Consider the following 18,501-nt stretch of genomic DNA (forward strand, 5'->3'; position numbering starts at 1 on the left):
GGACACATAATATTGACACAATACATCCAGTGAGTCAATGAATTTTAATAGTGACTGTATTCCAAAATCTAATTTAGGCCAAAGGAGGAAAGTGAATGTGTGCACCCTTTGGTGCCTTTTTCGATGTCCAAACCTATTTTGATGTATAGGTTTATATAAACCCCTGTGTATTGTATATTGTATTATTGCTCCTGAGGAAGGGGTGTGTAATAACCCCGAAACGCGTTGAGCTGATTCATCTATTAAAGGAACCTTGCTTAATTATCGGAGTCCACCGGCTCATCTAACTGAAGGACCGCGAGGATACCTAACATTCTACAGGCGATCTCGGCGAGGGGGGGTTTATGGCGTCAAGTGTCTTCAGCTTTATCTTGCGCCTCCCCCCCTGGTGAAGTGAGTAAAAATCTGTATGGATGCACGTTTTTAAAATTTGGAGCACAATTTTGTGCCAGTAGCATTGTTTTTTTATATATCCGTGTTTTTTAGATATCTTTGTTTCTTTTGAGCACGTGCAGCCGTAGAAATAGGTGTAACAGCACCACACTTTTATTCTATCATTATAACATCCATTCTGGGACCAACCATACTGAGACTGGTATCCGTATGAATATCTGTCATCTGGAGCTCCACTGATATTTCTGGAATGTATTAGATGACACTAGTTTAGTGCTCTCATTTAGAGAAACAAAATAAGAGTATTACAGGTTTGATACCTTTTATTAGCTAACAAAAATAGAAAGTAATGATGTTACATAGCTATGTAACATCATTACTTCTATTTTTGTTACCCATTAAAAGCTATCAAACCTGCAATACTCTTATTTTGTTTCTCTTAATGAGAGCACTAAAGTAGTTTTCTATTGGCTAACACGGTACCAGACATTTTCCTTTTTCTCTTAGATGACACTGACATAATGCTGTCAGTGTTATCCAATACATTCCACCAGAACTGTAAGGGTTACATAGCATCATACCCCAAGAGAAAAAGACCCTTAAAATTACAGTATTTATTAATAATGATTAAAACCTTATGCCCAAACTATGTTTAGGATACAATGCCAGTAAATCATATATAGATACAAAATAAATGACGAGGTGTAGTGAGGAACGAGTACGGGGTCACCAGGGAGGGTAAAAACTTACCCTAAGTGTCACCCTATCATGCTCCTCAGCCCAGAGACGAATCCTGATGGTGGAGACTCTCTGTCTTCGTGCCTCAACTGTTATTCCCTCGATAGCCCTAACAATAATGAGAAAAAGACCCCCCAGTGACCTCAACGCATTTCCTCCAACAGTATGGTTTCCTCAGGAAGTAAATGTAACAGGGTCTATGTATCACATCAAAGAACATGGAGCAAAAATGACCAAAATAATCTGGCACAATCAGATACTGGAAAAATCAGATGCTATATCAGATAATTAAAACATAATAGCCAGATGTGGCTGAAAGATACATATTATATAGAATGAAATGAAGAGTGGTAAGGGTATTGCAATGACAGATAAAGGACCAATATAAGACCAGACATCTCACATAGTCTAGGAGTCCACCAGGTTTCTGCAGGCTGTACGATATCTGCAAGGAAAGACATACAGTGAAGGTCCTTCCCTTGCAGCCTGGTGCCTACAGGCTGACATTTAAATAGTGCGCCCAGATGACACTTCCTCCTAAGCAGGTAAATCAATGGTGCGCTAGATCAAAAGTTTATTGCGTCACTTTCGATCGTGTGACCTAACATCCGGTATGTGGAACGCAAATTTGGAATGGCATGTCACATCCGGCCGGAGCGCTCAATTTCTGGGCCGTGGAACGCAAATTTTGAAAAATCCACTTCCGGCTGGTGTTCCGGAATTTTCTGCTACCCGGAATTTTTTGCTACCCACGTCACTTCCGGTAGTGACGTGGGAGGTGTGTCTCTCACCTCGGCTCCTCATTGGCTCTGCCGGGGGTTTGTCGGCGCAGGCTCGGAGGATTCAGCCGTAGCGTGAACGCGCCGAAGGTAGCAGAAAATTCCGGGCCACTGCGCATGCGCGAAGAAGATGGCCCAAGGTAGCAGAAAATTCCGGCTTCGCGCATGCGCACTGGGCGGGAATTTTCTGCTACCTTCGGCTACTACTGCGCCGAGCCGTCTTTTTTGAGCCGAAGGTAGCAGAAAATTCCGGTCTACTGCGCATGCGCGAAGCCGGAATTTTCTGCTACCTTCGGCTCCTACTGCGCCTGCGCCGAGACCTGTGGCAGCACACTGTATTAGGGGAGCAGTATGTGGCAGCACACTGTATTGGGGGAGCAGTATGTGGCAGCACACTGTATTGGGGGAGCAGTATGTGGCAGCACACTGTATTGGGGGAGCAGTATGTGGCAGCACACTGTATTGGGGGAGCAGTATGTGGCAGCACACTTTATTGGGGGAGCAGTATGTGGCAGCACACTGTATTGGGGGAGCAGTATGTGGCAGCACACTGTATTGGGGGAGCAGTATGTGGCAGCACACTGTATTGGGGGAGCAGTATGTGGCAGCACACTGTATTGGGGGAGCAGTATTAGGGGAGCAGACATTTTTTCCTTCTTGCTCTCGCCTGATCTTGGTGCCATAACTGTATCGTGCCCGCTGTCCTGCAAAGATTAGAGTTATATCACCATAGTCACGCAAAAAATAATATCTCCACACAGATATGACCAACCCCAAGATAATAGCGCATGCGCAGTGGCCCGGAATTTAATGCTACCTTCGGCTCAGCGCATTTTGCTACTGCGCCTGCGCCGAGCCGTCTTTTTCAGCACATGCGCAGTGGGCCGGAATTTTCTGCTACCTTCGGCTCCTACTGCACCTGCGCCGAGCCGTTTTTTAGCGAACCGAAGGTACCAGAACATTCCGGCCCACTGCGCATGCGCGGAAGAAGACAGCTTGGCGCAGGAGCGCCGAGTCCAGTTAACAAAATACGAATATCTAGACCTCTTCAGCACCTGTGTGACGTTTACTTGACAGTATTTTTATTAATTGGTCACTTAGACCACATTACGTCTAGCGTGAAGTGCTGACTAATAAAATTTTTTACATCTTTATTTCATTTCCTTAAAACTATCTTCCACCAAAAAAAAAAAAGGGCCGAAGGTAGCAGAAGATTCCGGCCCACTGCGATGCGTGAAAAAAGACGGCTTGGCGCAGTATGAAATCGCGCTGAGTCCAGTTAACAAGAAAAGGGCTACAGCGCATGCGCACCTAGGGTAGGGTAGCAAATTTTTACAGGTCAGTGCGCAGTGTTCCGTAGTTTGTTGCTACCTGTTCCGTTATTTTCTGCTAATTGTAAAATTTTGCTATCCTTGTCACTTCCTGTTGTGAGGTAGCCGCACGGAAGAGTTTTGAAGGAGTTGTACCCACCGCTCTTACACATTTCTATGGAGTCAGGGATGTCACCGCTCTTACACCTTTCTATGGAGTCAGTTTTGATAACAGCGTCTGATATACCTGCTACCTGGTCCTCTGGTGGTCCCTTTTGCTTGGATCGACCACCAGAGGACACAGGCAGCTCAGTAATAAGTAGCACCAAACACCACTACACTACACCCCCCCCCGTCACTTATTAACCCCTGATCACCCCATATAGACTCCCTGATCACCCCCCTGTAAGGCTCCATTCAGACGTCTGTATGTTTTTTACGGATCCACGGATACATGGGTCAGATCCGCAAAACACATACGGACGTCTGAATGGAGCCTTACAGGGGGGTGATCAATGACAGGCGGGTGATCACCCCATATAGACTCCCTGATCACCCCCCTGTCATTGATCACCCCCCTGTAAGGCTCCATTCAGACATCCGTATGTTTTTTACGGATCCACGGATACATGGATCGGATCCGCAAAACACATACGGACGTCTGAATGGAGCCTTACAGGGGGGTGATCAATGACAGGGGGGTGATCACCCCATATAGACTCCCCGATCACCCCCCTGTAAGGCTCCATTCAGACATTTTTTTTGGCCCAAGTTAGCGGAAATTATTATAATTTTTTTTTCTTTTCTTACAAAGTCTCATATTCCACTAACTTGTGTCAAAAAATAAAATCTCACATGAACTCACCATACCCCTCACGGAATCCAAATGCGTAAAATTTTTAAGATATTTATATTCCAGACTTCTTCTCACGCTTTAGGGCCCCTAAAATGCCAGGGCAGTATAAATACTCCACATGTGACCCCATTTCGGAAAGAAGACACCCCAAGGTATTCCGTGAGGGGCATGGCGAGTTCCTAGAATTTTTTATTTTTTGTCACAAGTTAGCGGAAAATGATGATTTTTTCTTTTTTTTTTCTTACAAAGTCTCATATTCCACTAACTTGTGACAAAAAATAAAAACTTCCATGAACTCACTATGCCCATCACGAAATACCTTGGGGTGTCTTCTTTCCAAAATGGGGTCACTTGTGGGGTAGTTATACTGCCCTGGCATTTTAGGGGCCCTAATGCATGAGAAGTAGTTTGAAATCAAAATCTGTAAAAAATGACCTGTGAAATCCTAAAGGTGCTCTTTGGAATGTGGGCCCCTTTGCGCATCTAGGCTGCAAAAAAGTGTCACACATGTGGTATTGCCGTACTCAGGAGAAGTAGGGCAATGTGTTTTGGGGTGTCTTTTTACATATACCCATGCTGGGTGAGAGACAACTTTTCCCATTTTTTTTATACAAAGTTGGCATTTGACCAAGATATTTATCTCACCCAGCATGGGTATATGTAAAATGACACCCCAAAACACATTGTCCTACTTCTCCTGAATACGGCGATACCAGATGTTTGACACTTTTTTGCAGCCTAGATGTGCAAAGGGGCCCAAATTCCTTTTATGAGGGCATTTTTAGACATTTGGATCCCAGACTTCTTCTCACGCTTTAGGGCCCCTAAAATGCCAGGGCAGTATAAATACCCCACATGTGACCCCATTTTCGAAAGAAGACACCCCTAGGTATTCAATGAGGGGCATGGCGAGTTCATATAATTTTTTTTTTTTGGCACAAGTTAGCGGAAATAGATATTTTTTTTTTTTCTCACAAAGTCTCCCTTTCCGCTAACTTGGGACAAAAATTTCAATCTTTCATGGACTCAATATGCCCCTCACAGAATACCTTGGGGTGTCTTCTTTCCGAAATGGGGTCACATGTGGAGTATTTATACAGCCCTGGCATTTTAGGGTCCCTAAAGCGTGAGAAGAAGTCTGGAATATAAATATCTTAAAAATTTTACGCATTTGGATTCCGTGAGGGGTATGGTGAGTTCATGTGAGATTTTATTTTTTGACACTAGTTAGTGGAATATGAGACTTTGTAAGAAAAGAAAAAAATAATAATAATAATTTCCGCTAACTTGGGCCAAAAAAAATGTCTGAATGGAGCCTTACAGGGGGGTGATCGGGGAGTCTATATGGGGTGATCACCCCCCCTGTCATTGATCACCCCCCTGTAAGGCTCCACTCAGACGTCCGTATGTTTTTTGCGGATCCGATCCATGTATCCGTGGATCCGTAATAAACATACGGATGTCTGAATGGAGCCTTACAGGGGGGTGATCAATGACAGGGGGGTGATCAGGGAGTCTATATGGGGTGATCACCCCCCTGTCATTGATCACCCCCCTGTAAGGCTCCATTCAGACGTCCGTATTGTTTTGCGGATCTGATCCATGTATCCGTGGATCCGTAAAAAACATACGGACGTCTGAATGGAGCCTTACAGGGGGGTGATCAGGGAGTCTATATGGGGTGATCAGGGGTTAATAAGGGGTTAATAAGTGACAGGGGGGGGGTGTAGTGTAGTGGTGTTTGGTGCTACTTATTACTGAGCTGCCTGTGTCCTCTGGTGGTTGATCCAAGCAAAAGGGACCACCAGAGGACCAGGTAGCAGGTATATCAGACGCTGTTATCAAAACTGACTCCATAGAAAGGTGTAAGAGCGGTGACATCCCTGACTCCATAGAAAGGTGTAAGAGCGGTGGGTACAACTCCTTCAAAACCCTTCCGAGCGGCTACCTCACAACAGGAAGTGACAAGGATAGCAAAATTTTACAGTTAGCATAAAATAACGGAACAGGTAGCAACAAATTACGGAACACTGTGCACTGACCTGTAAAAATTTGCTACCCTACCCTAGGTGCGCATGCGCTGTAGCCCTTTTCTTGTTAACTGGACTCGGCGCGATTTCATACTGCGCCAAGCCGTCTTTTTTCACGCATGCGCAGTGGGCCGGAATCTTCTGCTACCTTCGGCCCTTTTTTTTTTTTTTGGTGGAAGATAGTTTTAAGGAAATGAAATAAAGATGTAAAAAATTTTATTAGTCAGCACTTCACGCTAGACGTAATGTGGTCTAAGTGACCAATTAATAAAAATACTGTCAAGTAAACGTCACAGAGGTGCTAAAGAGGTCTAGATATTCGTATTTTGTTAACTGGACTCGGCGCTCCTGCGCCAAGCTGTCTTTTTCCGCGCATGCGCAGTGGGCCGGAATGTTCTGGTACCTTCGGTTCGCTAAAAAACGGCTCGGCGCAGGTGCAGTAGGAGCCGAAGGTAGCAGAAAATTCCGGCCCACTGCGCATGTGCTGAAAAAGACGGCTCGGCGCAGGCGCAGTAGCAAAATGCGCTGAGCCGAAGGTAGCATTAAATTCCGGGCCACTGCGCATGCGCTATTATCTTGGGGTTGGTCATATCTGTGTGGAGATATTATTTTTTGCGTGACTATGGTGATATAACTCTAATCTTTGCAGGACAGCGGGCACGATACAGTTATGACACCAAGATCAGGCGAGAGCAAGAAGGAAAAAATCTATGTTTGCTCCCCTGATACTGCTCCCCCAATACAGTGTGCTGCCACATACTGCTCCCCCAATACAGTGTGCTGTCACATACTGTTCCCCAATACAGTGTGCTGCCACATACTGCTCCCCTAATACAGTGTGCTGCCACAGGTCTCGGCGCAGGCGCAGTAGGAGCCAAAGGTAGCAGAAAATTCCGGCTTCGCGCATGCGCAGTAGACCGGAATTTTCTGCTACCTTCGGCTCAAAAAAGACGGCTCGCGCAGGCGCAGTAGGAGCCGAAGGTAGCAGAAAATTCCGGCCCACTGCGCATGCGCGAAGCCGGAATTTTCTGCTACCTTGGGCCATCTTCTTCGCGCATGCGCAGTGGCCCGGAATTTTCTGCTACCTTCGGCGCGTTCACGCTACGGCTGAATCCTCCGAGCCTGCGCCGACAAACCCCCGGCAGAGCCAATGAGGAGCCGAGGTGAGAGACACACCTCCCACGTCACTACCGGAAGTGACGTGGGTAGCAAAATATTCCGGGTAGCAGAAAATTCCGGAACACCGGTGTGTATTCCGGACCAGCATAATGTAAGGAGTGATCCACCTATAGAGGGATGACCGTACCCACACAGCATCAGAACAGAATACCCTTCAGACCTAATAGGTCACATAGCATGACTGGGATATAAGCACTAGGTAAACCTATATGATGCAGAAGGGTTAATATTAAATTGCACTGGGAAAAGATGTAGATCCTACAGTGTCACTATATTACAGTTTGGACGCTTCACGCGTCACAGTTCAGACTAAATATTAATCTATCACTTAGGCAGGCTAGAAAATGAGAAAAAGGAAAGAGAGACACCTGTCGCCTCCACCTAGGTCAGATAAAGCATCCAAACGTGAGTCTTTCATTTAGGCCAGCGGGGGACTGGGACCGAAATCTGATAATCCACTCAGTATCCTTTTGTAGGATTTTCTTTTCCCAGTCCCCTCCTCTCGGTGATGGAGGAACCACCACTGAGAATTTCAAGACCCTCAGGTCTCCTGAATGGACATCGAGGACATGGTTAGCCACGGGTGTTGCATTCCTTTTGTGGACATCATTTATATGTTCACAAATTCTCCTCCTAACCTCTCTGATAATTTTTCCAATATAGTCCTTAGGACACAGACACTGGCAAATATAAATTGCGCCTTTGGTCTTGCAATTAGCAAAATCTCTAATTGCAAAGACCCGATTTGTCACAGAGCAGGTGACCGTTTTGGTGGTTGAAACAAAATTACAGGCTTTGCAGGTTCCACAACGGAACATTCCCATAAGACAGCGTTCAAGCCAAGTACCAGGGCTTGACAGGGGGATATAGTGACTATGAACCAGGCGGTCCCTTAAACTCCTGCCCTTACTATATGTGACACTGGGGGAAGGAGTGACCACACTCGGTAAGTCAGGGTCCATGGACAAAATGGGCCAATATCTGGGAGGACAATATAGTTTTCCCGGATCATCAGGAATGGTGGAGCGATAAAATATCATTCTGGACACGATTTATCGACAATATTTTTGTCATCTGGGATGGAAGGGCTGAGGACTTTGTGAACTTTGTGGATATACTTAATATTAACCAAATTGGACTCAAGTTTACTTATGAGATACCGAAGGATAGCATAACATTCTTTGACGTGAAAATATCTAAGCAGGATGATAGACTTGTAACTACAATGTTTCGAAAGCAAACGTCGACTAATTCAATTCTTCATTGTTACAGTCACCATCCCTTGCCTCTTAAAAGAGGTATACCAAGGGGGCAATATCTGCGGGGACACAGAAACTGCTCCAACCCCGACTCGTATTACAAGGAGGCCAGATCACTATTTGGTAGACTTAGGGACAGGGGCTACCCACAGAATATTCTCAAGGATGCCTTTAAATGGGCATCAGAGCAGGATCGTGACACCCTGCTGACACCGCAAAGTCCCTCACCTGAGAGGAAAGCCCCTATCCGACTTATTTCCACCTTTGATGTGGCCAACCCCGAGGTGAGGAAAATACAGGGGAGATATTGGCCCATTTTGTCCATGGACCCTGACAAAATGGGCAAAATGGGTCAGATAGAAAGATCAGCGAAAGATCAGATAGACCGGCCGAGGGACGCGACAGGTGTGGAAGCAGCGGTACGAGCGTCAGGGTAAGTATCATAATCATCCCCTAGACATCGCTGCACTTTAGCTCCTTCTGCCTGGCTGAGAGAGGAGCGCTCTGATTGGCTGCGCTCTCAGCCAAGGCCCATAGCAAAGAAAAAAGTTTAGCAACGCCCCATACAAAAAAGCGCTTGAGTGACAGGCGCTGCAGCAGAACAAACGGGGCTATTATTTCAACATTCGGTGGCCCATTTAAAAAAAAAAAAAAAGGGGGGAACATCAGTGGAAGCCGCACTATTAGGTAGGGTTATTAGTTTATTAAAATTATACTGATGAAAGGTCCTCTTTAAGGTGCTCTCTCCCTAAGGAGATTTAGTTCCCCCCTTGCTCGGACACAGGCCTCCTACCCAGTTAAGCCAGTACTCTCTGCTCTGCACTGATAAGGGGCAATCACCCTGAAACAGCTGTCTGCAGATGAGGTGCTGACTTAGGCTACTTTCACACCTGCGTTCGGGTGTCCGTCGTGAGCTCCGTTTGAAGGGGCTCACAAGCGGCCCACCGAACGCAACCGTCCAGCCCTAATGCATTCTCAGTGGACGCGGTTCCGCTGAGAATGCATCAGTCTGCCAGCGTTCAGCCTCCGCTCCGCTCAGCGAGCGGACACCTGAACACTGCTTGCAGCGTTCGGGTGTCCGCCTGGCCGTGCGGAGGCAAGCGAATCCGTCCGACCTTACAATGGAAGTCAATGGGGACGGATCCGCTTGAAGATGACACCATATGGCTCAATCTTCAAACGGATCCGTCCCCCATTGACTTTCAATGTAAAGTCTGGACGGATCCGTTCAGGCTACTTTCAGACTTTTTTTTTTAAACTATAATGCAGACGGATCCGTTCTGAACGGATACAAACGTCTGCATTATAGGAGCGGATCCGTCTGAGCAGACATCAGACGGACCCGCTCTGAACGCTAGTGTGAAAGTAGCCTTATTTATTATCCAAGTCATGTCTCAAGACTTATTTTACGAGCTGAATATTGACTTATAGGATAGCTGCCTTACATCTGGTGGCATTAGAGGCAAGGCTTGTTAAGAGCTCATTTGCATTCCTTCCCTCCCAGTATTCCAGAGGAGCATTTATGGCCTATACGTCTCCTCACACTGATTAAGGTGATCTCTCCCTAAGGAGAGTTAGTTCACCCCCCTTGTTTCTTTACATAGCATCATAAATCAGTATAATTCTATGCGACCCCGGCAGTGCTTTGAGGTCAGGCCGGTTGTTCTCCCTGACATGCGCTGCGAGTTCAATGCATGGGACCTAAAAGGGAATATATAATGAAGGGAAGGTAACCCATTGTTTATTGTTCCCTTATGTGTCCTCCTGCACTGTGTCCATCCGTTTCTGTGTATACAATACCTCCTTTGTCTCTTGTCTTTGTTCTTGGTTCATCCCTTCTGTGTTCCCTGTGGTGATTTATGGTCCCTGCTTCACAGCAGTCTGCTGCATGATCTTCGGTGAGGGCCTGTCTCCTGTGATCCTGCCTCCGCTTTGTCTGCACTGAAGGTAGAAATCATCAGCATGGTCTCCACAAGAAGGAGGCAAGAAAGTGTGCCGTGAAGGGAGGAAGCCAGGGGCCTCATGATAATGGACCAGCTATGGTATGCAGCCAGTTAGACTACCCAATTTCCTATTTGGATGCCGAAGTATTTAGGAAGGCAGAGTATTGTACTTGTGTACTCACAAGCTTGCCGTCCTTGCCAGTGGCGTGCCTAGCGTGTTTGGCACCTGGGGCGGGTCCTTTCTCTGACACCCCCTGTCCCCAATACTTTAAAAAAATTGTACCCCCTCACAGTAGTATTGCCCTCATTGTACAACCTTCACAGTAGTTTTATACAGATGTTTGCCCCCTCACAGTAGTTATTCCCACATTGTGCCCTCTCACAGTAGTTATGCCCACATTGTGCCCTCTCACATTAGTTATGCCCACATTGTGCCCCTCTCACAGTAGTTATGCCCTCTCTGTGCCCCTCTCACAGTAGTTATGCCCTCTCTGTGCCCCTTTCACAGTTATAATGCCCTCTTTGTACCTCCTTCACAGTAATAATCCCTATTGTGCCCCCTTTATAGTAATAATGCCCATTTTTACCCCTTTCACAGCAATAATGCCCATTGTGCCCCTTTAATAATAGTAATGCACACTGTGCTAGTAATACCCTCTGTGCCCCCTCCATAAAAGAAATCCCCATTGTGCCCCCTTCACTGTAATAATGCCCATTGTGCCACTTCACAGTAATAATGCCCATTGTGCCACTTCACAGTAATAATGCCCTCTGTGCCACCTTCACAGTAATAATGCCCACTGTGCCCCCTTCACAGTAGTAATGCCTTCTGTGCCCTCTTCTTTGTAATAATGCCCTCTGGCTCTGTGCCCCCTCTATAGTAGAAATGCCCATTGTGGCCCCTTCACCATTAGTAATGGTCTCTGTGCCCCCTCCATAGTAATAAAGTCCTGTGTGCCCCCTTCATAGTAATAAAGTCCTGTGTGCCCCCTCCATAGTAATTAAGCCCTCTTTACCTCCTCTGTATATAAAAAAAAAAAAAAAAACACAGTAACTACTGTCCCGTTCCGGAAGCTCACATACCTCTCTTCCCTGCAGGCACAGATCGCTCTGCAGCACTGTATGGGTGGAGCTTATGCAGATTTCCGGGCTACAGGCTCCACCCACACAGGCTGGCAGCGCGATCTGTGTCTGCAGGCTGAATGATGGAGCAGGGAGAAGTCTTCCTTCTTCACCATTCAGAGCGCCGCTGGCCTGAAGGATGGGAGGAGCGCGAGGAGCTGAGTGGGGAGTGACAGGACAGCAACTCCTAGCGCTCCATCATTGAGCGCTTCCATCTGTATTGATTGCATTGCTTCCAGCACCCCCCTGAGAGCGGGCACCCGGGGAAGACACCCCCCCCTAGAATGCCATTTGTCCTTGCTTCCCGTTCATCGCTGGCTGACAGGCTGGATATCGGGGGATTGGCTCTTCTAACAGACGTGCCTAGCATGGTCCGTCTGCTGAAGGAAGTTTGGTTTTTTTCTTAAAGCTGCAGTGCGGCGGTGGGAAAAGTCTTATCGCCATTTGCAAATTCCTGGTCGCATTGGCGATCATTTTGTTCGCCATCTGGACCACTGCATGAGGCTACTATTGCCACTGCTGCTGCTGCCACCCTCCCCACACTACCATGGGGCCACTACTAGCACTGCTACTGTTGCCACCTTCCCCACTGTTTCATTGGTCCACTGTTGTCATAGTTACTGCCACTGCTGCAGCTGCTGCCCTCTCCACTGTGTCATGGAGCCACTATTGTAACTGTCAATGTCACTGCTGCTGCTGCCAGCATTCCCACTCTTTCATGGGGGTACAATTGTCTCTGTTAATGCCACTGCTGCCACCCACTTGGCTGACACACTGGTATTGGGCCCCCAAGTTGGTTAAAAATACTGTGTTATGCAGCTGTAACTTCCAAACCTTCACACTGAGATTGGTCCACCAAGTGGGAAGAATATTAGGGTGGGTTCACACCAGTGTTTTGCTGGTTTTCAGCCTTCTGTCCAACGGATCCGCCTGCATGTTCTTTAAAACGGAAATGAACGTTTCTCATTTTATTTAACCTACACTTCAGTGGAAGTTGGATGTCATTGTATTGACATTTGGTCTAATTCCATCTTAAATCAGTTTTTATGCCGGATTTGAAAATTATTTTATGCAGATTGGCCTGGGTATAACCTGATTTATAGCGATTCATGACAAATTAATTCGTAACAAATTAAATTTCTTATCGGACTTTGGTGAAGCTGCCGAATGAAATTTTTCTAAAATTTGCTAATCTCTACTCTACCTTTATAATTGGTTTATTATTTATTTTTTTACATATATTTTTGCCACATAATATTTCCCAAAAGAGGTCATAAAAATTGGGGACAGTGAACGACCTTTTTTTTTCTTTTATTTGTATTTTATTATTTTTTATTTTTTTATTTTTATATATTTTTGCCATATAATATGTTCCCCAAAAGGACTTTTCTTTTTCTTTTTTTATATTTTTTTATTTTATCATATTTTCTTTTTTATTGTTTTCAATTTATTTATATATATATATATATATATATATATATATATATAACAGCCAGCAGCACTCCAGGATGTCAAAAGCAAACGGTGGTTTATTAGACCCAAAGTCAAGCGACGTTTCAACAGCTTGTTGCTGTCTTTATCAAGCATAGTGCACATGTGATACAAACATTCTTTAAGTAGGGATATCAATCCACAATGAATTAACATCGATTAAATAGAATATAGTGAAAATACAAAACATAGAAAATACATGTGATTACAAAAGTTACATGCAATGAATTGCCGAAATCCGGCGAATACAGTGCATCGAAAAATTATAAAACAATAATGCAGCATCACATGCTTACTGTGAAAAGAAACATAATAAGTGCAGGTGATTACCCTAATGAGGTGAATTAAAAAACTCACTGTCCGGTGGGTAACTGTATGCGGCATAGATCGTGTTCAGTGGCGTCTCCATTCACTAACTGCGCATGCGCGAGAAAAACAAGTCTCGCGATTACTTCAACATCTAGAGACTGAATAGCAGTCACAACAGAAATGGCCGCGGCAGCCTCACATGTATTATGCGCATGTCCAAACGGTAATCGGTGCCGCCCAGCAGTCACTACGTAAACGTAGTCATGGAGTTAAATAACAACAGAACCATGGATCCTAATTCTATCAACATAATATGTAATCGAAAGGTACTAGGGCACTGTCACCCGCCGATCCACATGACAAAGCATGTGTGACCCATGGGCACAGTGTCATATGTTATTTCGGCTGTACAAAAATGCATGATGTAGAGAGAGGGTGTCACCCAACAATGATGGATCATGTTAGTGAGCCATCAGTGTGAATTTAAGGGGAGATTAGCGTCGCCAGGATATCCCCACGAACCGCCATCAGTCCCTCATGAGGGTACATCACTCTCTCACCCATGCATTTAGATATCAAAATCGAAAAAAAGAGAATAACAATAAAAATCCAGGTATCATAGAAAAAAGGTAAATACATATAAAGACTGTATGGGTAGGCATCCAGTACACAATGGACTAAATCCCGCATAAATGATGTATCAATAAACAGAATATGTTATAAGCGGATACAGTGAACAAAGCTTGAGTAGCCCACTGGAACCACGATATACGACGTATCACACAGCACCTCAGTCACGGCAGTGAGAATGAAACAAATCTAAAAACAAAAGAAGAGAATATTTTAGCATAATTCTCATACAAAATTACACTTGATTAAATATGTTGGTATATATATATATATATATACACATGTGCATTTGACTTACAGTAAGGAATAAGGATCCAGCGATCGTAGGAGAGAGACACATTAGATGTAAAGAGTATCAAAACAAACTAATCACACCTTAAAGTCCACATTTAACCCATTGGCTCTTAAGGTTTTCAACGTATAAATCCAATACAACTTCCTGCTCACATTGTTAAGATTTGTTTTGACAAAGAACTATTTTCTATTCCAGGACGATTTCTTTGTCCAGTTGCGTGGGACCGCGATGGGGTCCAACGTGGCGCCCACTTATGCGAACATCTATATGGCCCACCTTGAGGAGTCGTCGATTTATGACAGCCACCACTTCAGACACGTTCTGGGGTGGTGGCGTTATATTGACGACATCTTCTTGGTGTGGACGGGCGACACGTTGGGCCTCCTTGCGTTCCACGCATTTCTCAACGAAATCGACCCTACTGTGAAATTTACCATGGTTCAGTCCATGGATAAGCTTCAGTTCCTCGATACGGAGGTCCGGATCATGGGACGAGGTTTGAGTACAGATCTGTTTGTGAAACCTACTGACAGGAATACCCTGTTACGTTATGATAGTCATCATCCTCGTTCCATGATCCGGTCTCTACCTTTCAGCCAGTTCCTACGTGTACAACGGATAGTTAAAGATAGACAAGTGAGACATATTAGACTCGAGGAAATGGGCCACAAATTTGCCACACGGAGATACCCTCAAAAATTGATTAGGGATACTTTTACGAGAGTGGAGAATCAATCCACTACCATTAATTCTCAGACTGACCCCCCAAATCCACGTATTCCCTTCATCGACTGACAGCTCGCAAATTGCGGGTGTCATTCGGAGACATTGGAGGTTGATTGGGAATAGTTTCCCCCATATTGCAGAATTCCAAACTCCCCCTTTGTTTTCCTATCGGAGAGGGAGGAATTTGGGTGACAGACTGGTGAGGGCTGATGTAGGTAGTGCCAGGGCAAGTGTGAGAGCAATGTGTGGCTCCACTCGCACTGGCTGCTACCCTTGCTATCATTGCATAAATTGTAAACTCATGATCAAAGGAGATACATTTTTCAATCCGGCGTCGAATGGAATGATGAAAATCACCCAATTTCTGACCTGTGACTCATCCTACGTGGTCTACCAACTGACCTGCCCCTGCGGGAAGTGGTATGTTGGGGAGACCACGTGGGATGTAAAGACACGGCTGAATCAGCACCGTTCTTCCATCAGGAAAGAAAAATTGGATCTACCCGTGTCTAAAGATTTTAAAGAGGCGGGGCACACACAGAATGACTTGAGATTCCGTATTCTGGAGCAGATTGAATTAGGGAGACGGGGGGAGATAGGCAAGCTCTCCTTAAAAAACTAGAGTTGTATTGGATTTATATGTTGAAAACCTTAAGACCCAATGGGTTAAATGTGGACTTTAAAGGGTTTCTATCACTTGGTATGACATAATTAGCTGTCAGACACTAGCGATCTGCTAGTGTCTGCTCTGGCCAACCATCCTACTATAATCACTTGTGGGGCAGCGGTTTTGCTAAAAAACTAACTTTTATAAATATGCTAATGAGGCTCTAGGTGCTATGTGGGCGTCATTAGCACCTAGAGGCTCCGTCTACCTTCATACACAGCCGCCGCCCAGCGCGTCCCTCCAGCCCGCCCATGTCCTCCTCCGTGTGACGCAGCGGACGAGTTCTCGCGAATGCGCCGTGCGCGGCTGTATTCGGCGCATTTGAGATCTCAGCTCGGAGCGGTCAGACATTCAATGCGCATGCGCCGAATACAGCCGCGCATGCGCATTGAATGTCTGACCGCTCCGAGCTGAGATCTCAAATGCCCGAATACAGCCGCGCACGGCGCATGGGCGAGAACTCGTCCGCTGCGTCACACGGAGGAGGACATGGGCGGGCTGGAGGGACGCGCTGGGCGGCGGCTGTGTATGAAGGTAGACGGAGCCTCTAGGTGCTAATGACGCCCACATAGCACCTAGAGGCTCATTAGCATATTTATAAAAGTTAGTTTTTTAGCAAAACCGCTGCCCCACAAGCGATTATAGTAGGATGGTTGGCCAGAGCAGACACTAGCAGATCGCTAGTGTCTGACAGCTAATTATGTCATACCAAGTGATAGAAACCCTTTAAGGTGTGATTAGTTTGTTTTGATACTCTTTACATCTAATGTGTCTCTCTCCTACGATCGCTGGATCCTTATTCCTTACTGTAAGTCAAATGCACATGTGTATATATATATATATATATATATACCAACATATTTAATCAAGTGTAATTTTGTATGAGAATTATGCTAAAATATTCTCTTCTTTTGTTTTTAGATTTGTTTCATTCTCACTGCCGTGACTGAGGTGCTGTGTGATACGTCGTATATCGTGGTTCCAGTGGGCTACTCAAGCTTTGTTCACTGTATCCGCTTATAACATATTCTGTTTATTGATACATCATTTATGCGGGATTTAGTCAATTGTGTACTGGATGCCTACCCATACAGTCTTTATATGTATTTACCTTTTTTCTATGATACCTGGATTTTTATTGTTATTCTCTTTTTCGATTTTGATATCTAAATGCATGGGTGAGAGAGTGATGTACCCTCATGAGGGACTGATGGCGGTTCGTGGGGATATCCTGGCGACGCTAATATCCCCCTAAATTTACACTGATGGCTCACTAACATGATCCATCATTGTTGGGTGACACCCTCTCTCTACATCATGCATTTTTGTACAGCCGAAATAACATATGACACTGTGCCCATGGGTCACACATGCTTTGTCATGTGGATCGACGGGTGACAGTGCCCTAGTACCTTTCGATTACATAATATGTTGATAGAATTAGGATCCATGGTTCTGTTGTTATTTAACTCCATGACTACGTTTACGTAGTGACTGCTGGGCGGCACCGATTACCGTTTGGACATGCGCATAATACATGTGAGGCTGCCGCGGCCATTTCTGTTGTGGCTGCTATTCAGTCTCTAGATGTTGAAGTAATCGCGAGACTTGTTTTTCTTGCGCATGCGCAGTTAGTGAATGGAGACGCCACTGAACACGATCTATGCCGCATACAGTTACCCACCGGACAGTGAGTTTTTAATTCACCTCTTCAGGGTAATCACCTGCACTTATTATGTTTCTTTTCACAGTAAGCATGTGATGCTGCATTATTGTTTTATAATTTTTCGATGCACTGTATTCGCCGGATTTCGGCAATTCATTGCATGTAACTTTTGTAATCACATGTATTTTCTATGTTTTGTATTTTCACTATATTCTATTTAATCGATGTTAATTCATTGTGGATTGATGTCCCTACTTAAAGCATGTTTGTATCACATGTGCACTATGCTTGATAAAGACAGCAACAAGCTGTTGAAACGTCGCTTGACTTTGGGTCTAATAAACCACCGTTTGCTTTTGACATCCTGGAGTGCTGCTGGCTGTTTTTCTACTTTTAGTTCATTGGACCTAGGTGCTGGTCCACATTGGCCGGACGTGCACCCCCTTGTTTACACAGTGTGCTGCTTCCTCATTTTTCCAAGGTATATATATATATATTTATATTATTATTCCACATAATTTGTCCCCAAGAGGTCACTGAAAGAGCTTTGGGAGACAATGAGACTATTTTTTGCACTATTTCTACTGTAACTGGGGCATCCAAATGTGCCCCAGTTGCAGAGAAACCAGGTTGCTGTGGGGGCTTTGTACAAGGCAGAGCTGATCACGGTCTACTGACCCTGCAGCTCTGTGCTCCTCTGCCCCAAGACGCCTGGTGATCATGTGATCGCCGGATCCAAACTGCATAGCGCTTATTGAGCGTTATGTACCTATTTGTGGAGAAGGCAGAAGAGGTGATGAACTGCTTCTGCCTTCTCCTCGGCTCCCCTGCTTCTTCTAGAATGCAGCAGCAGAAACTTCAATCCATCGCTATGCGGCACTCTGGGCAGAATGATCAGCTGCGTTTCTGCTCTGCAGGACAGGGGCCACAAACCTTGGCTCTGGGGGCCGCAAGTTGTGCTCTAAAGCAACCTGAGAACGCACTAATTCAGGAAAGCCTATAATAACCGGGCTACCACTATGTTACTTTATGAACAGCTTCTAACCTCACCTACTGTCTCCTTTCCATGTTCCAAGTAAGCCCTCTTAATCAGGGTCCTCTTCCTCTG

At 45.3% G+C, this 18,501-nt stretch overlaps 1 protein-coding gene across 1 annotated transcript in view; it reads left to right on the forward strand.

The window, feature by feature from the left end:
* STAT1 (signal transducer and activator of transcription 1) overlaps window positions 1-18,501 on the forward strand; it is a 1,318,258-nt gene that overhangs the window by 332,369 nt on the left and 967,388 nt on the right. The window lies entirely within an intron of this gene.

Source organism: Bufo bufo, chromosome 7 (genome assembly GCF_905171765.1).
Source record: "Bufo bufo chromosome 7, aBufBuf1.1, whole genome shotgun sequence".
Taxonomy (NCBI): Eukaryota; Metazoa; Chordata; class Amphibia; order Anura; family Bufonidae; genus Bufo; species Bufo bufo.